Source organism: Gadus chalcogrammus, chromosome 19 (genome assembly GCF_026213295.1).
Source record: "Gadus chalcogrammus isolate NIFS_2021 chromosome 19, NIFS_Gcha_1.0, whole genome shotgun sequence".
Classification (NCBI taxonomy): domain Eukaryota; kingdom Metazoa; phylum Chordata; class Actinopteri; order Gadiformes; family Gadidae; genus Gadus; species Gadus chalcogrammus.
The window spans coordinates 18,335,112-18,362,949 of record NC_079430.1 but is presented as its reverse complement, the minus strand read 5'-3'; positions in this window follow the sequence as shown (position 1 = coordinate 18,362,949).

Sequence of the window (27,838 nt, the reverse complement as noted above, 5' to 3'; positions counted from 1 at the left end):
CACACAGTGTCTGCCGACTTCCCCATTGTTCAATTAGAGCAGTGATGATGGAGAGGATGAGGATTGTGGTGAAGGTTGCGCGGTGTCGTGGGGGCCGTTAGGGTCTAAATGTTTATGAAACACATAATTGTCCCTTTGCCTGAGTTTGTGAACAGGGGCCACTTCACACACGCATGGATTTAACTCCAGAAGATGGTTTTAATGGGGAGCTGGGGAGCGCAAGGCCACGCATTGAAATACATCGATGCACAAAAACACCCACATGCACGCAAAACCAGTGCTGCTATTGTGCGCGCTCTCTCTCTCTCTCTCTCTCTCTCTCTCTGCCTCTCTCTCTGCCTCTCTCTCTGCCTCTCTCTCTGCCTCTCTCTCTGCCTCTCTCTCTGCCTCTCTGCCTCTCTGCCTCTCCTGTATTCAGCCTTAATACGCTATGTAATACGGTATGATGCCATGACGAGAATTCAGGTAATGGCTCCCAATCTCTGAGGATGTGTGTGTTATACATTGGAACTATACAATTGCACTTGTCATGAATAATACACGCATCGATCTTGTATTTTCATTAGCAGGTCATTAACATATGACTCAAATAAGAGAACATGAATTGCTAAACAAATCAATTAAAGATCTATTCACAACATAATATGGTCAATGGAAAGTCTTTGGAACTGTGTGTGTGTGTGTGTGTGTGTGTGTGTGTGTGTGTGTGTGTGTGTGTGTGTGTGTGTGTGTGTGTGTGTGTGTGTGTGTGTGTCTTGCAGGATGCATGCAAGATTTATCATAAAATTCATTCTTAAAGTCCCGGAAGGTACCGTACCCTGACGCAGTGAGGGAGAATGTAACAGAATACAATTCACCGGATCCCAATATAACAATATAACATATAAGAAACCCTGCAGAGCGGAACTGTAGCCAGGGCTGCACCACATACAGCCTGTGTGTGGGGACCAGAAAGTGAAAGGAAAAGACGGAGGCCTATTCTCTACTGGGAACCAGGGAGGAACCAACACAGTGTTGTGCCCCTATTCATGAGTCACATCTCAGTTTGTTTAAAAGGGTGATCTTATGAGTGTGATTAGCTATTATAAGCTGTTTTAAAATCAGCCTTTCCTTGTAACTCCATCTATCCATCATACATCTAGGTGGACACTCCCACTTGTGATGTCACTAAAACACAGGAAAAGGACGATATTCAAACGACTTCTAACGGCTAATCACACTCACACCTGTTGGCATATTATCACCCCTTTAAACACTAGCATATATTCTGTGTTCCTGGTTTGGTTATTGGTTCAGCTCAAGCAAGGAACCTGCAGAATTAAGTTTCAGATAAATCGAATTCCACTGTGCATGACTTCATGTTTTACGAATTTATGTTTAATTGCCATTGTTTAAACTGTCCACTGTCGGTTATTGACTCAAGTTGCATCAAAGATAAACGACGCAAGTGGATAAATATGCCTTTTCCTTAAATTGAGCTGGATTACATGCTGGCATTATTGCTGGTGAAAAGAGATATTACCAGGGTTAGAGCAAGAGTGGGAAGCAACACACAGCCTCAGAGTGTGGACAACTGAAATCTGTGATTTACTTCTTAGTTTTGCCATTAAGGGTTATCAAGGTGTGCAGTCAGCATCAGAAAATGATGTCCCTTGAAATTCATTGCCTCACATTATTTCGGTCGATGGATTTCCCTCTATTCCGACAAACAGATTTGATGGAATTGGGGAAAAGGGGTTATCCCCGCGTTTAAATGAATTAAGTTAAGCGGTTTTGGTGATGGTGTATGGAATGAATGCTAAATAGGTCCAGAATGCAGCTGCTAAGGGCGTTTTAACCAAAGAATTAACAGAGGCCTCATGGATTGATGAGAAACCAAAACTATAATACAGAAATAACTTGGCAAAATATTCTAAAAGTACTTTGGTATATTAATTACTTTGATCCATATACTTAATTGAAGTAATTAAGTATTTTGATCTAAAGTATTAAAGTACTCGGCACGGACAAAAGTGGCAACAGAAAAACGCCATAAAGGTCAGTTGACTAATCGGTATTTCTACACAGATATAAGAACAGTGTAACATATCACTCCGCTGAAATACAATAAGAAGTGCACTGATAGAGTAAAGGCTTAGTTTTGTTTCCAAGCGGACACAACACAAGGGGGGTCTACAGACCCATCACGTCCTTGCGGACCCTCATTGCGTCCCCCCACAAGGGCCTGACGTACGCCACCCAAAAATGTTAACCTTGCGTCTAGGCGACACAGCAGCAAGGGCTGTGATTGGTCCGCTAACGAAAAACCTGACGCAGAACCAAAACAGGTTCACGTCTGCGACGAAGCGACCGCGTTCCGTAACGAAGGCCTTTTAACGAGCACTAGCGGATGTTCTGCAAGCTCATACCACACGGCGGCCCGCCTTTATCCAAGCAGTAAGCTCCTGAAACTATGCTCTGGATACCTCTTCTACAAACCTTTGGGTGGATTTAGAAGTCCTCTTAACTATACTTACGACATGTCGTTTGGCATTGAGAACCGGTCAATGGAGAGACGCTGGAGCCATAGAGCCCTATTGGATAATGTGTAAGCCGTGTTTCTGGGCGAAGAGGCATCAGCGGCCTAACTATGTGGCTAACTGTCCCTCGCAAATCTTTATGGACTTGAAAGAGGTTGTGAGTGATCTGATGAGATAAAAGTCGCAGTAAAACCGGAAGCCAGAGTGGCTTTGATCGTTCTAACTGATAGCTTGCATTTAAATTGATGTAAATCCGTTAACGTTGAAGTTTCGCTTGTTGGAATAGCCATATGGTTTTCGCCCGGCAATAAGTTGTGCATTCACGTGCAACTTATTGCCCGTGCGCGCGCGCGCACACACACACACACACACACACACACACACACACACACACACACACACACACACACACACACACACACACACACACACACACACACACACACACACACACACACACACACACACACACACACACACACACCTACTATACAATATTACTAATTTAACATTACAACACTTTTTAATTTTTGTTTTCTTTCACAAATTCCATAACACACACTCACTCACTCACTCACTCACTCACTCACTCACTCACTCACTCACTCACTCACTCACTCACTCACTCACTCACTCACTCACTCACTCACTCACTCACTCACTCACTCACTCACTCACTCACTCACTCACTCACTCACTCACTCACTCACTCACTCACTCACTCACTCACTCACTCACTCACTCACTCACTCACTCACTCACTCACTCACTCACTCACTCACTCACTCACTCACTCACTCACTCACTCACTCACTCACTCACTCACTCACTCACTCACTCACTCACTCACTCACTCACTCACTCACTCACTCACTCACTCACTCACTCACTCACTCACTCACTCACTCACTCACTCACTCACTCACTCCCATCCTCCATTTCTCTTCCCATCCCCTGAACCTTCCCTTGGTATCCCTACTTATATGAATCTCCCATTTCCGGAACAGTTACCACAGCATTTTAAAGAGCCCATGCCATTAAAATCACATTTTTCCTATTGTTTGTTAAATAACATAGGTCTGAATAAGTTTGTGAGCTGTGGTAAGTTTGAAATCTATGCAGTTTGTACACAAAGGACTTCGTCGGGTTCTCCGACGTCTCTGGTTCTTCCACTTCCATATCAATCTGAAGTAGACGCGGTCGTTTGAGATTCATAATAACCTATCGTCTGGAGGCTCACACAGCTTTTGGCCGTGATAATATATATTATATATTATATGATTTAGATATCTATGTATAATATGGGTTTCTAAGAGCCATTGCGATACATCCACCGTAAACAGAGCGCATGGTACCGTGGCTACAAGCTGCTCAGGGCCAGGTGATAATATATATTATATATTATATGATATAGATATCTATGTATAATATGGGTTTCTACGAGCCATTGCGATGCATCCACCGTAAACAGAGCGCATGGTACTGTCGGTGGCTACAAGCTGCTCAGGGCCACACCCCCACCCCCCTCCTTGACCTGCCTTGACACGCCCACCGAAACAGCGCGTTTGGGGGAAGCTCAATGTGCGACTGTTTCGGAGTGACTGTAACTCTGCACCACGGCTGAATTTCGGGGACGTCTTTGAATACTGTGTTTGTGGCCCACTAATACCTATATTAAAGCATCATAAAATAGAATGGCATGGGATCTTTAAAGAATTTTATTGACAGCCCGTTTCAGACGTCTGTCTGTCCCATATGACACTGGACTGCACTGCTCATTCTAGAAGTCCACTAATTTAAGGGAATGAAAAAAACATATTTGCCTATTAAAAGTAAAACAAATCAAAACCTGATTTGACTAATTTATGACACAATTAATTGAAAAATGTTTTGACACTACGCCAATACAAACTCTTGAACTGCTCTTCATGAGGTAAATATGCACGTAAGCAATTAAGGAACTAAAGCAAGGGGGAATAAACACAGCAGTCGCAAAAAAATGACAAATTTGTCATGATGGGGGCAACCAAAAAAAAAGTCAATAAAGTAAGACTGAAGTTGTTATAATTAGTCAACATGAAAGGACGTCTGTCTTCTTTGACCTTCAAATGTCAGTCTTAATGGCTGCTATTAACAAGATACTTGGCATTTCTCCATGCGACGCTACAGACGTTGAACACTGCACAGGCAATAATAATAATGGAAAAATGAGAGTAAAAGGACAACAAAGTCACAGCTGACAATGCAGAACAGTGAGGGACAGTGATTGCTCTCCCTGCTGGTAATTCCCTCTGAAAACCTGTGTTGGATAGAGTGGTAAGGAACAGATGAAGTGAAGGCTTGGTTTTCATTTGCTGTTGCTTTGTTTCGACTTCACCTGTGTTATGTAGGCACAAACCATTCTGTCTTTAATGTATGCTTCCTTTCATTTCTCGGTCATTCCTTTTTAAAGTGTAGATCACCACTGCAACGGCTTTTGGGTAATTTGACCACACATGTTTGAGGAGGAAAGACGTAGCTGCAGCCAGTGAGTCTGTGTCTGGACGGGAACGTTTTTATCCGCCTCACTACTCTATCATCATGTGTAGGACGGTATCTCCAACCTCCATAAGCTAAGGAGATAGAAAGCAAAACACATTAGGATTCCCGTATGGACTGCGGTGCAATCGTGCACAACGTCTATTGTTGTGCACGAACAACGTAACACAATGTACATAATTGAGTGTACATCGGAAAATGTACTAAATGAACTTTTAAGACAACTCTTTTTAGATGCTTATAGCTAGACTGTATGAAGAGGGTACTGGACCATTGACAATTCATTAAGGAGTCAAACATCCTAACTGCGATCTATCCTACCCTGGTGCCTACACCTCTCCAACGTCTATTGGAACGTAATGGTCGGGGCGCTTACAGGGGAGCCTGCAGTCCTGCAGCACCAGAACAAACCAAAACCAGGGAGCGTTTCCAAAGTGGGCTCGGGGGGTTGGTCGTCTCTTTAATACAGTCATGGATAGGATCAACTTCTGTGGGCTGCGTCCTGACTATGTCCCGAGTCTCAAGTCTGCGCTACGAGGTTTACCGTGAGGATCCGATCAGGCTGCTGAGAGGAGGAATATACACTGACAAAGGTCTGTCGGGTGAGGCGTTTCTACTCTGTGCTGGATTTTGAAGGTAAGTAGATGCACCTCGACATCTGCTCCAACATTAATTGGAGGCCAGTGGAGGGGATCGAGAGGAAAGGGGCACGCGGGTCAGCTTTCGTGTTTCTAGTTAAGACTGGAAAATAAGCACTTTTACACAGGCATCTTGTAGGGCTTCTGGTTTGAGGAAAGTATGCTGTATTAGGCAGCAGGGAAAAGCACATTTCAATGTTTTAGCCAGCAATGGTTAGTGGATTGCGTTGGGTGAATTCAAGCAATTTTCGACGATTGCAATTGCACTTCTGGTAATGCACTTTTCATTTACATTTACATTTCGGGCATTTTACTAGACGCTTTTATCCAAAGCGACTTACAATAAGTACACTTGTCATAAGAAGTGCATCAATATATCGCTGCATCAATTTATCAAAGGACAGCTGATGCAAATGTATAAATCAAGGGAATATAATTACAGCAGAAATGAGGAGCTTACGGCTTGAAGTTGTTCCCCTGTTTGAAGGTCTTCATTTTTAACCTCATACTTTTTGTTGCAGCACTACTGGCTCCAGTCAAAGTTGTCTTTTACGAGAGAGATGGAAGACCTCAGGTTGAGGTGTTCATATCACATATAACACACAGCTGTTGTCCTCCCTCCAGGCCTGTTGGACTGTGCTGTGAAACGCTGACGATGTGAACCCTTGTGTTACGACAGTCTATGGTGAACTCATTTTGAGAAAAGGGACAGTGAAAAGCAGCGCGCAAGCCAGGACAGTGTCTGTTGGGGAGTAATTGTTCCAATTTCAATTATATTGAAGACTGCATTAAGTATGGTCTAGTATTCTCAGACACAGAGGTAGCAGCATGGCGATTTAAAATGGCAGTTGGTTAGCATTAGCTTAGCTGAAATTCAAAATGCTCTACCTAAACTATTTGGATACTGAGCAGGTACCCTTATTCAAAGCAACTTACACTGACTTTTTTTTTTAAAGATCCTTGACCTAACTAAACAGGTGTGGCTAAGGGCATCTTGCTCAAAGATGAGGGTTCAAAAACCAGGAGCCTCTGTTGCCATGGCGATGCTATGAACACCAAGAGAGACTTCACACGTTTCACGCCGTCTGCCTACCGCCTCGGAGCCTTATTGATATGTTCCCGCCATCACGATAATTGTAACACCAGCGTGCTGTAAATCACAAGCATGCCTCTCTCTTGGGACATGTTTTGAAAATAAAGCAGACATTATATTTATTGCTTTAGGTAGCATTTGGTAGCATTTATTTCCACAGGCCTCTTAGCGTGTTTATTTGAAAAGAACCCCCCAACGTCAATAGAGATAACACTTTCCCTGTGTTCTTTATTAAGATAAGATGGTACTTAATCAAGTCGTTAAATAGGGCAGCCACACCAGCAACTTGTGGTCTTTATTAGTTTTCAAGTGTCAGATCGGAAGGCTTTTATTTTGGGTACTATCTGTGATAGTGCGACACCTCCACGTTCTCACTAACCTTTATTTTGTCAGTTCAGACACCCATTCTAATGGCTGCTGTCAAAGCAGACTTTTTTCATTTAACTGTTACATTCTTATGCAATATTCCCTTGCCCGGGGAAGGGCAACCTTTCAACAGGGCAATTATTCCTCCACACGGTTAATGTAGGCCCTCATTGTGAGCCTGTTCACATAGGTGTGAAATGATCACACCTGGGAAGGTATCACCTTTAATCAATCAGTCCATTTTTGGCTTTTAGAAGCCAACGGCTGTACACTTTTGAAAGGGCACGGCCCACAAATGTATTCAGCCTCCTGATCTTATTAAAACTGTAGCATCTGTATATGGTTCCAAGTTTGTTACAAAAGTTTTGAGATTCAATATTTGAGATAGTGAGGGTGGCGGTTTAGAAAGTAAATAATGTCTTTCTATTAATTTGACTAACCCAATATTGATGCCCCACAACAGAATTGTCAAGGGTGAAAATGTGTAGACACACACACACGCACACGCACACGCACACACACGCTGTCTGTGATTGGATAGGAACAACAAGGAACATTTCAAGGTAAGGAAGGAATTTGTTGGTAACTAGCCACCCAGTAATACCTCTGTATCATTATTAATTGACAAACTAAAGAAATTTAATCTTTAGCGCAAGTTCTACCAGGAGGACTCAACTCACACGCACCAGGTTGCCAATTACCAATCACCAATCAACTGCCTACGCCTGCTTTATAAAGAGTAGTCTAACCTATGTTCTTCGCTGCTTAGGTTTTCGTTCGATGCTCCCCCTTCCACCCAACCACCACCTGGTCTGCCCCAGTCTACCGGTCTAGGGGAAGGCTTCGCCCCTGCTAGTCCTGGCAGGATATGCCGAGTCCACACGTCGTCCTGGATCCGTGATGGGGCTCACGCCAAAGATTTATCATGTAAAATATTCTCTCTTATGTTGTCATTCAAAATAAATCTTTATTCGTGTTTATTAGTGAATGAGTCTTCATGGGAGAAATGGCCAATGGTTTAGACACATTGAAATGAAACCATCTTTAAACAGGTTAAACTAAGTCTACTCACCTTGGTTATTTTATCTATATATATATATATATATATATATATATATAAATATAAAGCACTGTCTAGTCATGACCTTATCTGAATGTGTGTATGTTAATTGAATGTCAAAAGGTGGAACTTTTTTATTGATATTTTTACTGAGAATGGAGTGCAAAGAGCGGCCCTTTCAGCAGACTTTTCTGGGCTGGAGGCGTTCACATTCATATGGTAAACAAGGAATTATCAACCTCGAGCAGCGACACTGTGTCACAATGTTCCAACAGAGCTTCTCTCTCTCCCTCACCGTCAGTCTGTCTCTGTGTCTGTCTGTTTCCAAATCCTTCCTCTCTCTCCCCATTCCTCCCTCTCTCTCCCTCTCTCTCAGTCTGTTTCCCCCCCATTCTCCCCCTCTCTCCCCTCTGTCTGTCTGTCTGTCTCCCCCTCCATCCTCCCTCTTTCTCCCCGATCTCCCCTCTCTCTCCCTCTCTGTCAGTCTCCCCCCCATCCTCCCTCACTCTCCCCAAACATCCCTCTCTCGCCCCCCATTCTCCCTCTCTCTCCCCTCTGTAAGTCCCCCCCTTCCGTCCTCCCTCTCTCTCCCTCATCCTCCCCCTCTCTCCCTTCTGCCAGTGTCTCTCACTATGTCCATCATCGGGCCCCCCCCCCCCTTGCCTAGACGTCTCCCCATCTCTCCCCTCCCTGGCTCCGGGCTTCCCGCCCTCCGTCGTCTTGCCCTTTCCGTCCGCCTTTCCTGTGTGAATTGAATAGCGATGCTCCAAAACCAAAAAACTCCAGAAGTACACCCAAGGCTACACTTTAGCCCCGGCTCCACTAGCAACTCCAATGGGACTCGGCAGGGCTGTGTGCGCTTAAAGAACAGAGGGGCCCGGGGTTCTTATTCTTTTGGTGCCACTTCCTCCTCCCAAGGGGCCACAAAGTGCAGAACCATGAAAGAGGAGTGTTGAATTGTTTGTGGGGAAAAAATGGGTAAATAAACCACAATAAACAGTTTCGGATGAGACGTGTTAGGGGTCTTTTTTAAGTGAGAGTGGGAAGAGGCGGTGTTTGTAAGACGTAGCCCTGGAGTTACGGGACTTGAGGGACGATTGGATGGGGCTGTTTTAATTAGGCCGGGGTAAAACATGCCCTTTACCTTTCATTTGACACTTTGAGTAATTCACTTTATTCAAAGTGACTTGCAGTAAATGCAGATACCCGTCGTTAAGGAGCAGGTTGGAGAGAACTGGGCTTTAAGGGATCTTTGCTCAAGGATGCCTACAGGTATGCCAGGGACAGTTGGGATCGAACCCAGTTCCTATTTGGCTGGAAGCTACTACACTATCATGGCTCCGAATTACCTTTTGTGAGTGTTATGAAGTGTGGTGGTGATGTTGGCAACAATGTGCTTGGCTAATTTATTTTGTATTATTTTCATTAAACTGCATCATACATGACGTTAGGGAGTTGGAGGTGTGTGTGTGTGTGTGTGTGTGTGTGTGTGTGTGTGTGTGTGTGTGTGTGTGTGGCGGTACATAGCCTTATCTTCCTGATGATTGTGAGCGTGCCTCCTTGATCTATCGGTTCAGACGCCACGCAGGGTAACCTTGGGTACTTGAAAGGAGGCATAGCCCGGAGCGACAACGAAAATGTGTGAAATATATAAAGAAAAATAAATAAAAAAAAGACTTCTAAACATCCCATTAAAGCAGCAGTGCGTTGCTTTCTCCCTCAGATATTGTATGAAGATCACAGAGCCATAAACCTTTTTTTTCCTTTGCGAGAGGCAATTCCCTCTCGCTGGGTTTGGATTTTTATGAAGGCATATTTCCAAATCCTATTAAAAAAGCGAAGCGCTGGAAGTGATAAAGTCGTACAATCAGTTTTTTTTTACAGCTCTGTATTGCCCACTTATTACAGCATAACCACTCTGTAACAACCGGGAATTAGCATTTCAACAAAGGAAAAAAATACAACTTGTGTTGTTGCATCCATACGTATTACAACCCACTTTTTGCTGTACATATCCACTATGCTTCTCAATGCCGGCGATGCATGTGAACATTATCAGTATAGTCTCAACCTTAGAATGGGTTCTCTGTTTCATTTGTTCTCCGTTACTCCAGGGAGAGGGGGCGGGGGGGATAGAAATATCCAGACATGCCAGACATACGCAGTGACATTTACAGCACCGAGCCTTGGGGCCGGTCGGTTTCCAGCTCCAAACCCGACGGGGGGAGTGGCAATCCACGAGGTTCCGGTTTCCATCCCCCATGGTCCAAACAAAGCCTTGCCCCGTGCACATCCTTGATCAAAACACCCCAACCCGCCCTCTTAACAACACGTATCCGAACACGTGTAAAGGATCCAGTGGCTTTGGGCAACATCCTCTTCAAACATTACCGAATGGTAATACAGCGCATCGCTTCACACGGGCGGGCCCAGCACGGACCTCCAGCCAATGTCACGGCTGCTGATGGTGGATCGCGGGCCCCCCCGGCGTTGGCGCCGTCCGTGGAGCGCTTGTCATCAGAGTTACGACTGGGCGGATGTGGCCTCCTCGAGTCCCCCGTCATTAAAGCGGAACCCCGAGCCAGCCATCGTCAATCTGGGGAGCAGGGGGAGAACCGCCGTGGGACGTCTGACGGCCGGATTCTCTGCGCTGCAGCCCTGCGTTTTGAGATCAGGGGCAGTGGCAGCGGCTGGATAACGGGCATTTTGGATTTATTATGTGTTGCTTCTCAAAGGCACGGTTAACTGATCTAGGAAAGGCATTAACCGCTTCTGCTTGGTGTTAGCCGACCCGTTTATGGCACAGTCGTTGTCGGGTTTGTCGTCGGGTTTGGCTGGCTTTAGTAGTTGATCACAGGGACAGCACGTAAAAGTCTGTTTCGGGGACACCGGGACGGAACTTCTAACCCTATTTCGGGGACACCAGGACAGCACATCGACTTTTTTTTGGGCATACCTTGACAGAACGTATAGGTTTATTTTGGGGGTACCGGGACAGAATATATGCTTATTTTGGGGGTACCGGGACAGAAAATGTACGCTTATTTTTGGGACCAATCCATAACATAACAAACGGAACAATACATGCATTGTTAGAAACCAACGACAAAATTGCAATTCTTTGCATCATGTGGCTTGTTGCTCAGAACGCTCGGTGTGTTTTCACCTTGGGGCAGAGTGTCCGCCTGCAGTGAAGGAATCCCCTTTGCGCAACATCCTATAGCTACCAGGTTATCGGAGGGGAATAAGGCTGTGGTGTCTAAGGCCGGGGAAAATAAAGATTTGTGGCAAAACACAACTCAGGAGTCCTTCCAACCGTATCGTGTGCGCCCGCTAAAGGATCGGGCTGCCGTGATCTACACAGGCAATTCTGCATCGCAGCGGCACACTGAAAGATCTTCCTCTCTCGTTCTCTCCCGCTCACTCGCCCGCTCTCTCTCGCTCTCTCTCTCTCCCTTCTTCACTCGCCCGGACTCTCTCGCTCTCTCCCTTCTTCACTCACCTGTTCTCCCTCGCTCTCGTTCTACCTCACTTGCCCGCTCTCTCTCTCTCTCTCCCTTCCTCACTCGCAGGCTCTCTCTCGCTCTCTCCCGTCCTCACCCCCCCTGTTCTCACTCTGTCTCTCTTCGTTGCCTCTTCTCCAAATGACCACATTTGTTGCCAGTCGGGAGAGAGAGGGGAGGAGGAGAGGTTTAAGCCAAGAAAAGCAAAGGATAATTCATGGAGTTTCGGAGGAAGGTGGGAAGGCAAATAGTTGATGGGACTATCTATCACGGCGAACATGAATATGTTACATATATTTATTTATAAACGATATTTAAATGATTTGTCTTGAACGGCAATATCTTTCATGACATGATGTGTTCCACACCACACAGTTTTCTCCGACCTAAGGGAGTGTTGCATTATGGGCCTCGCATGAAGCCTGTTGAGGGTGTGATTAAGGGACTGAAATAAATAAATTCACCTCACAAAAGGACCTATATTATCACAGCACAAGACGCAAAGTTAACTTAATGTTCATTGCCATGCATATCACCAGAGTACAATACAGAACTATATACCATGAGGTAATGTACTTATATAATGCATGCGATATTTTCTTCCTTCTTAAAAGGGCTTTTACACAACAATCAGCCAACAAATAATAATAATAAGAAGACGGCTCTCAAATTGTGAGCTGGAGAACACACGGTTACCCTCAACAGTTTTCACGGTTGCTACCCAAGGCCAATGCAGTTTGAACTCAATCCAGCTCCATCCAACAGGCCAGTGGCTGCCTCTTCCAGCGCAGTCCGATCGTGTGTCAAACGTGACATAGCCCCTTGCCGGAGACCACCCCTTGGATCCCGTCTGAAACCCAACAGCCACACAAAGTGACTGGTGGGGCTGGTGATACTGGGGCTGGTGATAACAACCAATCCCCAACGCCCTCCAGTGTCTTGGTAATGGACTGGAAACCGGGAACACTGCCGCCGTACACAGTTGCCAGGAGTGTTAACGTGTCACCACTTATGACACACAAACACACAAAGAGACAAAGCGCCTGGACCTCCCTGATACACAATACGTCAATCGGTGTCGGCATCAGTGTGCACGGAGCGGAGGGCTGTGTTTATTGCATCGAGCAGCTACTTGGTAAACAGGAGGATTGTCTCCATGTACCTGAGGACAATTTGTGACCCAAATAGGTTGCAGTGATGATCAGTGACTCATTGCTTCTCTTTTACCTACGTTTCCTGTACAAGTGAGCCAGGGTTAGGATTTGGCTGGAGCCTATGGCTGAAAACGACACAGAATCAGAACAACAAGCACTTTTAAACAACAAGGTGGCCAGTGCTGTCGGAACCTAGGAGATATGCAATCCGTATTTGGCATGGGTCTACCTACTAGAAAGCATTTATATTCAGCCTGAGTACCTTTTTAATGAAGTGGGATTCTCAAACAGAGCTTTGCAAAATACATAATAAGGAGGAAAATAGCCACTGAGACAGTCAGTTTTGGCTTTGTATTACGAGAATTCAATCACCATTAGTTTCTCACCCCATACCGCGAACCACCTAAAGACTGTTCGAGGAACTACATGCTAGTCTCTGTTGTATGAATGATGATGCATGGTTGTAACCCAAAAGGCCCTTTTGAAAAGAAGAACAAAGAACACATGTTACAAAGCCATCCTGTGGCTTTCTTCCACGGAAGCAGTTCTTGAAATTAATTAGGCCGTCAAATGTTAAGCTAAACGACAGCGAAGGCAGGGTAAAGAGCAACACCGGCACATTTCCTTAGGCAGGCGCGCACACGCACACGCACACGCACACGCACACACAGGAAGGAAGGAAGGACTCTGCAGTGCTGAAGCCACACCTTCTAATGACTTTCATTACAATGGAAATTGGCAGCTGCAAAGTTATGGCTACCAGAAAAATCGAAGAGTTAAAATACATTCAGCATTACGAGGCCCTTCTGAGTTAAAAACAAGGCTTAAAATGAAAGCCTTTTCAGTGAAAGAAAAACATTAATGATAACTAGTTATATAAAAGAAATAATACCATGATGATTGCCCCCTGTCTTCCATCAGACATACATTTGGAGAGTTTCTTTGGTGGATACAGCACTGAAATATAACTTGAATATATCACAATTCTACAGGCTGAATTAACTTTGAACCCGGTTTGAAATAACACAGCATTTCTGCTTGACTTTCCCATGCGCTCATATTAAATAGCCCTCGGAAGGAAAGACATTAAGTGCAAAGGAAAGTAATATGAAACAGTACTAGAATATTCATTGTCTTCTTACAAGCTTGTACAGTCTGCCCTCTCTCTCATCAACTTCAAAATCCTCTTCCCGCCTCATCCTGTGCATTAAGATGATGGAGAGAATGAGAATAATTTAATAGAGGCTTGAGGGAGTGTGTGTCTGTGTGCGTGCTGGTTTTTAGTTTTGTGTTTGTTTGAGTGAGGGAGTGAGTGAGTGAGCGATACAGAAATCACACGCAAACAAGGGCGAAACAAAAGCGTCACGCACCAGGAATAAAAATAAACATTTTCAAAAGTTTTATGAGACAAAGGAGGGCTGAGGGAGCGGACAACATACAATTATGACCGGAAAACAAAAAGAGAGAGAGAGAGGGAGAGAGAGCAGAAGGGACGCCATGATAAATAAAGAGCAAGGCTGTGGAAGTGATGGCTCGAAAGAGAGAAAGGGCAGAAGAACAGGGGCTGGAGGTGTAGCAGAGAGGACAAGGGGGGGCTTTTATACACAACATGTGCTGTGGACAGATGGTGTTGTTGAATTATATATTACACCATTCCTGTACTCCGCCACTGAAGGAGAAAATGAGCTTGCATGAGGAACACAATGTTTAGCTAACTTTCACAGTTTAACCTGAGGCACTTCTTTTTTCTGGAAAGGACAAAAATAGAAGCTAATCATGTATTCGAGGAACAACATTGTGATTTATGTAAAGTGCAAGATGTTCTCAAGCCGTTGCTTTCACAGCTTTTCCTCCATTGATCCTAATTTATCTTCAGAATGACCAACACATGAAGCCATGAATCCAGTACTATACTTTGGTGTGGTATTCTGCTTTAAAGTTAGTCTGAGTGCTATCATTTTTATACAGGAGTGGTTTGAAATGCATAGGACAGGATGCAATCCTTTAAACTCACTTGAATGTGGTCATTCAGATATACAAATTGCACTTAGACCGACGTGTTTCTCAACACTCCCATGTTTTATTGAGTGAATTGTCAAGCAAAATCGATCAAGCAAGCTAGAATGTCTTACCTGATTGGAAGAATATGGTTGTAGTTCAAAGGTCAAAATTCACATACATTATTTTGTCAATACCACCTGTAACGTTGATTTGGAACTTTATTTAAATCCATGTGGTGTCAATAGTTACCTTTGTCATGTTTGATTTAAATCAAAAAAAGGTCTAGCTCATCAATTATATCCCCAATTTTTCAGTATTTTGATTGAGTTACTTGTATGTAGGCCTTATTAGGACCTCAAGGCAGCTAAAGCTTAATATTAATCTCTTTCGTTATTCTTATTTCATTGTGATCAAAACACTTAATTTCATGTAAAGTTTTACCCTGAAACTTTCACAATCATCAATTTGTGCATATTGCCTTGAGTTGATTTCACCATCCACTTTAAGTCAATTCACAGTTTTTTGTTCAATTGCAGCACGGAAATTGTTCATTTTCCACACACAAAAATGCTCTAGTCAAACTATAGCTTAGACGGGGCTCAGTGCGTTGTGTTTAACGAAATATCAATGATTCTAAGTAAGACAGGGCTGTAGTTGAATAGTCTCTAATTTTAGGCTAACAACAAAGCAACTGGAACTCACTGATCTGAACTTCATGCTGATTGGCCGTGGAAGTTTTGCCGGAAGGGGAGAGCGCAGTGTAGTAGGAGAAAGAGCATGTAGCTCTTTTAAAACCCAGGACAATGTCCAATTGAATTCAAAGAACCAGAATTGGATCCACAGGACGCATTAACTAGCTGTTTTCACATTTTTAAAAGTTTCTTAGGCATCTTTGAAAGCAACTATGATTGCCTATGCCAGGTTGCTTTGAGAATTGGCCAGGGTGTCCTTGTGTCTGTACTGTACAGCTGTCTGTACCTGTACTGCTCGGTTATGCAAATTCTTCCTGAAAAAATGAAAGACCATTCCACCATTTTTGTCGGTGACTGACATATCGGTCTGACCATTGGAAGAGGGAAAATCACTGAGTCGCCAGAAGAGAAGGAGGAGAAAAAGAAAAGAATTCGCAGCTGCTCGAATTCCCAACTGTCACTCAACCATTTGGTTAGCCCTTCGCGCCTCCTGCCCCCCCCCCCGGGATGAAAAAGCATGGACCAGTCCGCCCTTTAAGCTGTCAATCATGCCCTGTCGGGAAATGGTACTAGGAGTAGCGCAAAAGGGAGACATGGCGAGACATGGAACAGACGACTTCTCCCCGGAGGACATAAATAAGGGGTGGGCATGTAAGTTTGGCAGAGCAAAGGCTGTTACACCCTGAAAAGAGCAGAAGAGAGTGGAAGAAATTTGGGGGGGTGACAGGGGTGGCGGTGGTGATGGGTAGCAGTGACACATTTGAAATAAGGTAAACAGTAAAGGCCACCAAAAAAATGAGTGGAATTTCAAGACCACGTCACAGAACCCCACAGAATATTGAGAGGAATTTGATGAGGGGAAGAGAAACTTTTCCGAATTTAACATCGACGTTCACTTTTCAAGTAATCCTCTTCATCCACCGCTTGGTTCAATGTTCGTAATTAATACATAAAAAATACAAGTAAACGGTCTTAGGTATCACTACCGCTAAATATTTGAAGCAATATGATAATTGCAATAATAATCTGTCATGACATAAAATAGTTAACATTTTCTACATGATCAGTGGACCCTACTCCCAAGTGCTAATTACCTTGGATAAAAGCATCTAACCTAACTCTACTCTCCTAATTCACTCAGTGCCTTTTTATATCCCAATCAGAGTGATTTCATGTTTTGAACATCACCAGTCTTAGAGGAGTCTAGACTGCAGCACAAACATTGACAAACTGATTCATGGGGACTCTGTGGGAATGGATTGACTCCAGGCACACGAGAGACAGCAGAAAATCCCTGCACAATTTGTATCTATATTTGTATAACGTTTGGGAAGTAGTACTTTCTCATTTTGTTATTTATCTTTTGAGCCTTAATTATTATGTGAACTTATATATTTTTTGGAAATCAGTGCCCCTTCAAATTTGCATTAAAAATGACAGATGTTGACTTTAATAATGCTAATGTCTTAACCCCCCTCCCTATTTGACCAAAAAGTCCCCATTTAACATTTAGTCAGCTGGCATAAATGCTTTCATCAAAAGTGACAAATATTCAGATACCACATCACATTAAAGAGCAGGTAGGGGTAGGCGTAATGATGCCTAGAGAGAGGCTGTTGTTTTGGGGTTCTAACTCTGAACCGAACCCCAACACCCCGGGCACCACTGCCACCTGCCATCTCTCTGTGTGCAGCATAGTGATGGATGACCTTCAGGCTCGTGGACAGCAGTGCGAGTTCTTTCCATGTCTTTTTAGAACAATCGATTTATTTTTGCAAGACACGGTATACATAGGACAAAGAGAGAGACAGAGAAATATATTTGGTGTGTATTATGAATATCACACACACACACACACACACACACACACACACACACACACACACACACACACACACACACACACACACACACACACACACACACACACACACACACACACACACACACACACACACACACGATATAGACGTGAGCAGTAGGGGGATGACCTTCAGGCTCGTGGACAGCAGTGTGAGTTCTTTCCATGTCTTTTTAGGACAATCGATTTATTTTTGCTAGACACGGTATACATAGGACAAAGAGAGAGACAGAGAAATATATTTGGTGTGTATTATGAATATAACACACACACACACACACACACACACACACACACACACACACACACACACACACACACACACACACACACACACACACACACACACACACGCGATATAGACATGAGCAGTAGGGGGCTTTAAAGGGGCATGCCACGGCAGAACGGGACAAGGATAATGCCGGATCTGCAGGGCACTCTTCCTTGACGTCTTTTTTTTTTTGCTCCGAGTCCGAACACAACAACAGCGGATGAAAGACTAACCGCTGCTGAGCTGACCAACTGATTTCATGCAATGAACATCACCACTCTTACACGAGTCTAGACTGAAGCGCAAACATTGACAAACTGATTCATGGAGACTCTGTGGGAACGGATTGACTCCAGGCACACCAGAGACAGCAGAAAATCGGTACACAATTTTTATATTTTATTATTGCGTTTGGGTAGCAGCACTTTCTTATTTTGTAATTTATCTTTTGAGCCTTATTTATTTTTAAGGCCCCCCCCCCCCCCCAAGAGTCCTCTTATTTTAGGGTCATGCTTCTGGTCCCCCCTAAAACAGACACAGTTAACACAGCTAGACACACCAGGAATTTAACCGCAGATTGGGCTTTAAGCTTTTAGTTTGAATAAGTGTTCAACATCCAGTATATTTCAAACTTTCCCTGGCCTCTCGCCAAAGACTACGGTTGGATTTTGCACGCCTGTCAGTCATTCACCCAGCTTCCCTAACCTGGTTACATGTGGCCGTGTTAACCTGATAATGACTACTCAAACCCCCAATTAGATAACCAACTGTGAGCTCTGCCTAACCGGGTTTTCCCTGTGCAGGTAAACGTTCTGCTGTGCAACGGACAAAAGTGAAAGGTTTAAATCCCCGACTTTTCCTCAGACGAAGCCACTGCAGCAATAAATTTGCAATTCAAACGCAGGAGTTACGCCCTGTCAGAAAAAACGACTGAAGCTCAACCTCTGATCTCCTTTTTCACTGAAGTTCCTCAATATACTTCCACCATATGCACTGCCATCGCCCTTATCTTAGCTATACAGTGAAGACAGTAATAACACGTGTGGATGGTATCTCTAAAAGACCTGGAGATGCTGGGGGGAATCCCGCCGAGTAAAGCCTGAGTTTTATTTTATCTTTACTATAACCCTTCCTCAGCAGTTTTGATGAGTCCATCTGCTTACTTCCTGACAATCCTCCCTCTCCGATTGAAGCGGCATTGATGAAGTCGATAGGATCGCAATTTATTTCAACAAGATTACCTTTTTGAAAAAGTATGTGGAAACTGCCAAGTTTGAAGTAAGGGTTAATGATAGGAGGGAATTCAATATGTGCCGACTGGAGATTCACGTTTGTGGCTTTCAATTTTTAATGGAGTTTCTTGCTTATCCATTTATTAAACTTTGAGAACTTTAGCCGATTCTTCCCAGTTGTATTGAGTTTTAACTTCTTCATTCACCGATTTTATGAGACGGAAACAATATTCTTCTGGTTATTTTTTTGGGGTGGGATTGATGTTTGATTTTAAATGCTCAATAACATCTCCATAAAAACCACTAAAACAAAACAAACAGAACAATCAAACTGTCGTTAATGGCCTTTGTTAATGGAGTATATAAATAAATAAACGTGGGCATGAATGCTTCATCACAATGGCTCCACTTTACCAAGATAAATGAGGTGCAATCCAGAACGGGGGAAGAAACAAAGACACAAAAAGCGAGAGAACGGAGCAAATAAAACCAAAAAACAGCAAACTAAGAAAGAAACACAGAAAAATAAAGGGAGCCATCAAACACAGAGAGAGCAGGGGGGAATAGAGTATTTTTATACATGCGGCTGCTAAATAACGAGATATAAACGTGCATCTTCTTACCTTGGACAGAGGTGGAAGACTTGACATCAAAGGACATGTCTTTAGCCTCATAGCATAATTGCCTGAGTGATATTTTGGCCTAATTTTGGTATCTAACCTAACTCTGCTCTCCTAACGCTGCTGATTCACTGTGCCTCATTGGCTGTACCCTAAGCCACCAGAGTGCTTTTTATATTCCATAATCACTATCTGCCTAATTCACCTATTTGACTTGGGCATTTTTGATGCTAAACACAAGAAAAACCTTAAAATACGACTCAGGCAATTAGGCTATCGATACTACTATACGATACTATACTAGAATAACAATAAAAGTAAAGTTTGGATCGGGCTCGTAGAGGAATGGAGGTCTATGGGGCAGCGGAGGCAGAACGACACGAGGGCAGGATAAGAGGACGGCGGGTATCTCTCAGTGTCGTGTCAGCCGGGTCTCCATTCCAACACTTCTCGTCTCGCCAGCCATCGCTCGACGAACGCTCGCCAACGCTGTCAGCATTGGCCCGCGGCCAGCCAGGTGTGGTGGCTGTCAGCGAGAGAGCGATGGGGGCGTGAGAGAGAGAGCTTGAAGGGGGGGACAGGAGGGAGAGAGAGAGAAAGGGATGGAGGGAGAGATGGAGGGAGGGGAGATATGGTGGAAAGAGGGAGAACGAGGGAGACGTATAGATATAAAGGGAGGGAGGAGGGAATAAAGAGGACAGAAAGAGAGGGAGTAAAATAGACAGAGGGAGACGGATAATGAGAGAGAGATAAACAACAACAGTAACGGGAAGAGATAACTTAAAGAAAGGTTGAGTGTTTGAAAAAACCAAAAGCCTTTGCTGTTAACATCAACAACAGAGGATAAGGAAGGGATTTAGAAGAGAGCTAAGAACGTGTGACGAAAGAGACGCCGCAGAATGCAATTAGTAGGAAACGTCCGCCTGTGTGCGCAGTGGTGAGTGGATAGTAAGCGCTACTGAGGATTTGCTGAGCGGAGCACAGCCCTGTCGCCAAGGAATCCGCCTGAAAGAAGTGGCAGATCTGAGCCGAGGCCGACGAGAACTCAACTTCTTCACAGACTCTCGCTCTTACTTAATGTTGTGCTTTTGTCTCGTCATAGTTAACAATGGCCTCCCGTCCGCAAGAAGACCCTGTTCAAAAATAAGTTTTTGGTTTTATGAAGACACGGTTCAAGAACAAGTTTTTTGTTTTATGAAGACACAGTTCAAAAACGAGTTTTTGGTTTTATGTGTGGTCATGTGAAACATTGTTTATTAAGTGACATCATGACCTCAATTTGTTTTATAGCAATTGTCTTTTTGTGTTGATTCGCAAACAGAATTACCATTTTCACCCAATGGCCTGGCGTGCATATTTGTGCGTTTTCAATCTGTTCTCCTTGTGTGGACTGAGCGTTGGAGACAGGTCTTGAGTACTGATTATCTTCACCTGTGTTATTGAAATTACCCGGTTAGGCTTGTTGTTTTGTTTGAAGAAAACAGTTACGTTCATTTCTGTTGTCTTGTTCTGGTCCTAGTTAATATTCTGTTTCCTGTTGTTTTTGTTATTTTCCCTACAATTGGGTTCACTGCACTAACCTGACACACACATAAATGCTAAAATACAGAACAGCAACGTACACTATTTAAAAATTGAAAGGAAGCCATCAATTCTGTTGAAATTATTTTGAAGTAGCAAGTGCCTAAAGAAAAAAATCCCATCAACTATTTTGCATCCCTCTCTAACTCGATTTTGCTTGTGGTGAAAAAGTTGAGGTATCCCATTTGGGCAAAAAGTGATGAGTATGGCGAAAAAAGTTAAAGTGCAGCTTTCCGATTTAGGGATATCACAGGGGCCGGATGGTTTACTCTAATGGTTAGGGTGTTTGACTCCCGGACCTAGCAGCGTTGTCTGCAGGGTGAACCATCACATAGACATCACTGAGCGAGATGCCTTAAGAGCTGGGAAATCGGTTCAGCGATATGTTGCACATTTTCTGACTATAGGGTTATGGATTGATTCCTTTTGCCGAGTGCATTTTGATCTGGGAGCGCCCAAATTTGTGGGATTCAGCAAAGAGATGCGAATATGGAATGGATGAGTGTTATGAGCTGTGTGCTGAAAATGTCCCTGCTCACTCAATGTCCCTGTGTGTATCAAAGACCAAATTGCTCATGGAAGCCATAGGACAAAAAAATCTAATAACTTAAGTATTTCCCTAATTTAAGAACATAAATGTAGAACAAATTTGTTGCACTACTTAAATTTAATACATTATAACAATGGTGTAGGTCCCTCTTGTCATCAAAGTAAAGCAGAATTTAGTGTCAAAGTGTGACCCAGCTGAGGACAACAAGTCCAGGAATGCTGTTATTTTGAAAGGAGTGGCTATAGTAATGATCTGGCTGTTGTAAGCGGAGTACAACCATTGAAATCCTGGCTCATCTCCCACTTTAAACACTTAAGTTCCTTGTCCTCTCTTGCTTCTCCAGACTCCAAACCCTTCTCTCATACGTCATATCTGGGCCGTGACTCAAGAAATATGGCTCCCTCCCCCCAGGGGTTTAGACGATACCCTCTGCGGGATGGTTTGGGTACCAGGCAGTTGGGGAGGATCAAAAGTGGAGAAGATGAAAAGGTAAAATGGATGGCATACCAGGGCCCAGGGCTTATATAAATCACCACTAAGTAACACCACGGAGCAGTGCAACTCCTAGCTTGTCACAGGGCCATAGCCAAAAATATGCATGGGGCCCCTGAAGGAAACAAATATTAAGTTGAAAGTACATCATATAAATATACTAGGCGTTGAGTGTTTAATCACTTCCTGGATTATTATTAGCCTCAAACAATGTCACAGTGTATTGTTTCTGTTTTAGTCGCTCCAGTGTGTTCACCTGACGTCATTAAGAATATTAAATAGAGAAATAAACAAAGTCCATATTATGATTTCAAAGGAATCCCAACCAAAAATGGCTTTCAATGCAAATTGGAGTTCATGCCTCGTCATCATGTGACGAAAGGGTTGCAGTAAAAAAAACAAGATTCAAAGTCCCTTTCAATTGCGTGTTTTTTGACATAACACCGAAAACATTCCAGGCCTCCATGCTGTTCTCATAAGTTCTCTATATAGTGCTAGCTTACTTTGTTCCCTTTTTTCTGCCATAGCCCCCATGTTGTCTAGAATTGGTACTTTGCGTCTACAGGGTGCAATGTATCCTTGGCTGTGGACAGGGGGGGGGGGGAAGTGGTGGTGGTGGGGTTTTGGGTCCGGTCCGACAGCATGTCTTTTCACTTGATATGCATTAGATTTTCCCAACTCTTTCTGCCAGTTATCTGATTCTGACTCGATTTGGCACCGGGGGGAAATTGAGTGCTCTGGCCAGGAGAAAAGAGACAGAAAGATGGACTGAAGTTTTTCTTTCTTTCTCTTTGGGGGTAGGGGGGAAGGCAGAAGCTGCTTTTTTGAAATGTGTTGCAGTATTCGGTGGACGGTCTCCGTTGAGCCCAGAGGTCTGGCGTTAAAGTGATATAGAGTATGGAGTGAGGCAAGCTGTCGCTGCGATTCAGGGATGGCTCTACTCCGGCTCGCCTTCATGTAACCCTGCTTCCAATTCAAAACTCAAAAGAGCTGTCCGAAGCATGAAACCCAATCTGCCCGAGACTCAGAGCGGAGCCATGACAGTCAGACCTTGTCGACCTCGCGATCCAAATTGCTGTTGGTTGTTTTATTTACTTTTTTTTTTTCTCAGGAGGAAACCTTTTACCTCCAGTGGGTCAGCCTTCATATTCCCGGCTGACAACATTCGATATTTTCTTTCTCTATTTACTGCAGACTGAGGTCTTCAAGGTTGACAACCCTACGCCGTATTAGAAACAAATGACGCTGTTGGAGGCATTCCCATTCTGGAAAAGTGAAGGAAATCATTCAGCATGTTGGCAATATTGTTTTTTCACAGAGTATTGTTCACAGGTTTTAATTTCAGATATTTAACAACACATCCCCGGCAATGAATTGAATTAAATTCAACGTGTAACACTGCACTCGGTTCAAAATTACTTGCATTGTCTTTTCTCCGACAACAAAAGATACAAACCACTAACTGCGGCACAGTTTGTCAATATCAACACAATAACTGCCACTGGCTTTCTATCACACGCCTAATTCCCCGTCAGAGATGACAAATGGTTTCAATCCGTCCCCCCTTGCCAGACACATATGTACAACCAGCTGAGGCGTGAGAAGTGATAAAACAAAGCCATCCAAGACTAAGAAAACTGCCTAGACACTTTTTACACTTCTTCGCGACCCAGACTTCAAAATGTATCATGCTGCTGTGCTAGCTGTGTTTCTAAAATTGAACCGCCAAAGTGTTCCTTATATGTGCTTGATATGTGTGAACTGGTTACGAGAAAATATAGCTTTTGCTAATCAACACTCTGACAAACTTGCTAGCTGTTTAGATGCGAATTACATATCACGGTGATGACAATGATTAATTACGTGGTAAATCCTTGTAAATTATGCTTGATAATTTAATCATCATCTTCAGCATCGAGTAGCGAAGTGTCAAATGAGGGGGTTCCTTGATATAATCATAAATTGTATTTGGTTATTCAGTCTATATTAGTATAGCCCATAGCTTACAAGTAAGATAGTGATTATGATTTTTCATTGAAAACAGAGCGGACAGCATTCTGTCCGCTCTGGCCTACTGTAGAAACATGGTAGGCTCCTTGGAAGACGAAGCGCTATAATGGGCTCATTCTAAGGTAGCGAAAAAACGTTGATATCAAAGAGGGGCTAATGGTCATATATCATTATCAAATTGGGGGCTCTTGCCCGACAGGAAGTGATTCGCAAAGCATCGTCAAATATGCTGTTAAAACAAGGTAAAAAAAAGAAAGTACTGTTAAAAAATTATACTAAATAACTACCGGTAAATCAATTGGAAGGAGAAGGGAACTTGGCCATTTGCCCTTTAAACTAGGGCGCACTTTGGGATGGCTCTGTGAAATTCCAGAGTGAAAAAAGTAAAGAAAAAAACTGAAAAAAGGGGGGGGGCTCGCCATTACCCTAACCCCCCCCCCCCCCCCCCCCCCCACCCTCCATAAAGGCTAGAGCCTCTAAATTGATTATGGTACATGTCCTTGAGGCCCTCTAACTCACTTTGAAGTGTTCCTGAGCACCAGGTCACCTCATAATGAATGATGATCACTTGCTGCAGGACTGGAGCCTCATTTATGCAGACCTTTATGCCCTGAGTCACATAAAAGAGAGCAGACTTCTCTGTCTCACTCCCAAGTCGTGTTCTTAATTGATGCATTCACGAATCAAAAACCTTTTAAAGTGGTATTCGTTTGCCATGATTATCTCGTTAAACATATGTATGTATAATGAAGCTCTTGGAATGGAAATTTGGGCAGAAGTAAAGCATAAACATTAACTTCCGGGATGCCCACAAAAACACGTAAGCCCTGTCTATCCTGAAAATGAAGAAGAAATCAAATGGTAAATGGACTGCATTTACAAAGTGCTTTTCTAATCAGTGGCCCCTCATAACACTTTTCAATATTGGCTAAGATTCACCCATTCATGAACACATTCACAAACTGACTGCGGTGTCAACCATGCAAGGCGACAGCCAGCTCGTCGGAAGTAGTAAAAGTGAGGTCCCTTGCTCAGGGACACCTCGACATTCAGTTAGGAGGAGCCAGGGATCAAACCTTCTTTTTAAAACATAAGTTGCTTGTCGCATTCCTGTTTTTTTAGGAAGGGCAGCGATTGCTCACATGGGTCGCTGTGAGTCCTATTGAGAAAGTGCCTATTCCCTGGATTAGGTTGGGAATCACGTCTCTCTCTTGCCCTCTTTCATTCTGCCCTCCTTTCCATTCTCGCGTCCTTTCTTTCCCGCTCTTCTTTCAAGGAACCGCTGGGCTGATGGATGACCGAAGAGGAGGCGGTCTGACAAGCCTGACACTCCTCTATCTGTTACCCTGGAGAGGGGGAGACAGAGGGGGAGACAGAGGGGGAGACCGAGGAGGAGGTCGAGGTGAAGGGAGACCGGGAGACTCAAGATTCAACTTTTTTTTGTCACGTCTCAAATAAAATGTAACGCATAAACTTTCTTTGACTGCAGCCACGTGGATATAAGGGACGACATCTTAAAGATTTTAAAATGAGAAAAATGAAGATATAATCGAGCGGAGAGAGAGAGAGAGAGAGAGAGAGAGAGAGAGAGAGAGAGAGAGAGAGAGAGAGAGAGAGAGAGAGAGAGAGAGAGAGAGAGAGAGAGAGAGAGAGAGAGAGAGAGAGAGAGAGAGAGAGAGAGGAGAGAGAGAGAGAGAGAGAGAGAGAGAGAGAGAGAGAGAGAGAGAGAGAGAGAGAGAGAGAGAGATTTTGAAAGGCAAGGGTGTAATGGGGCAAAACAATTATTTTGAAAGGGATTGTTGCATTTTTATTTCCAGCTATCCCTCTTGTTAAAGTGCATGTATCAAGTGGATTAAACCCTAATTCAACAAACAAACCACAAAAGGACGGTTGACGGCGCGACGATACATATGCTAGTTAGCATACCTCCGCGTAGTGTAATGAATGTAAATACGGAGACAAAAGTCAGAATCAGAACATTATGTAAAAATATATAGAGAAAACAACCAGCCAACCTAACTTTAATTAGCATAGGACCACCTGTCGTTACTCTAATTACGCAGACGCTCACTTCATACCTGGTGATCTGCCACCTAGTGGGATAAGTGTCGTAGACAATAAAGTTGTTTGTCTGGCTTTGGTCGTACGTCGAGGGAAAGTGAAAGAAAAGTTTCAATGTTCGCTTTCCCCTCGTCAGGCGGTGTGGAATGGTGGCGGTGCCACTCTGTGGGGAAAGCGTTGAGGATTACTTTCAGCAAAGCATTGTTTGGTAGAAAGCAACATAATTGTGTTGTGTGGAGAGGTTAAAGAGCCTGCGAGAAGCGAGGAAAAAAAAACAAGCTTCTTCTGGTGACCTCTGTCTTCCTTGATGGTGGATAAGAGGGTCAACTGCACTTGTACAAGCCCGTAATCAGAATCCATCACACACTCCCGCTAAATAACAAGGCATCCCGTTCTGGGTTTTTTCGGTGTGACACCATTTTATCCTCCGAAGATTGGGATGAACTTTGGATGCGTGTGGGAGTGTTTTTATGTGAGGGGGCTGTCTGTGCACGTGTGTGTGTGTGTGTGTGTGTGTGTGTGTGTGTGTGTGGCTCTGTTTGTGCATATGTGTTTGTGTGTCAGAGTTTCTGCGGCTTTGTTAATATTGTCCTTCTAACGGATGATATTTTTCTAAACTTTTGTAATTATGCGTGTAATCTTTCTTTTGTCACATAAAATTTGAGGAGGCACGCTTCATATTGGCCTCGTGCTGATTAGCATGAACGCCTACCTATAGAGGGGGATGCAAATTATTGATTTATATTATGCAAACGTTATTAGTTCATAATAACGGTATAATGCAGCTCTTAATTAAAATGTTTAAAACATAATTTAGCATAGAGAGAGAGCTGGAGTGAAAGAGGGCGAGCGAGAGAGAGAATGAAGACTGAGTCTGTTTATTCGTTAATGGACTGCATTGGATTTGTTTTCATTAGCTGAAGTTAATGAAAAAGTCCTGCTGTGTCGCCTTGTGTGTCCTTTTGTCTTTTTGTATAGGCTAAATGTATGCGTGCGTGCGTGCGTGCGTGCGTGCTTGTGTTTGAATGTTTATGCTAGTCTGTCTGTGTAAGTTTGTTTTAATACGTGTGTTTTAATATTGTATACCGTTTTTTCTCTTCGTCAATGTGTGTCTGTGTGTGTTTGTATTTTCAGACTAGTATTAATATTGTATACAGCGTTTCGTGTCTGTATCAATATTTGTGCTGCATGTTTATACTTGTATGTATGTTTGTGGGTTCGTATTAATGTGCGTGTCAATATTGTATACCGACTTCTTCTCTGCGTGTTTGTGTGTGTGTGTGTGTGTGTGTGTGTGTGTGTGTGTGTGTGTGTGTGTGTGTGTGTGTGTGTGTGTGTGTGTGTGTGTGTGTGTGTGTGTGTGTGTGTGTGTGTGTGTGTGTGTGTGCATACGTGCGTGCGTGTCTGTGTATGGGCAGGTTGCACACACACACCCCCCACACACACACACACACACACACACACACACACACACACACACACAGTAAAAAACGATTTAGAGATTTATGCACATCTGCATCCATTCGCCCTGCTCTCCACGTGTTGTTATTCGCCATAAACAGAGAGCTCCATTCAAAGGGCTGTTTTTCCGCCTCA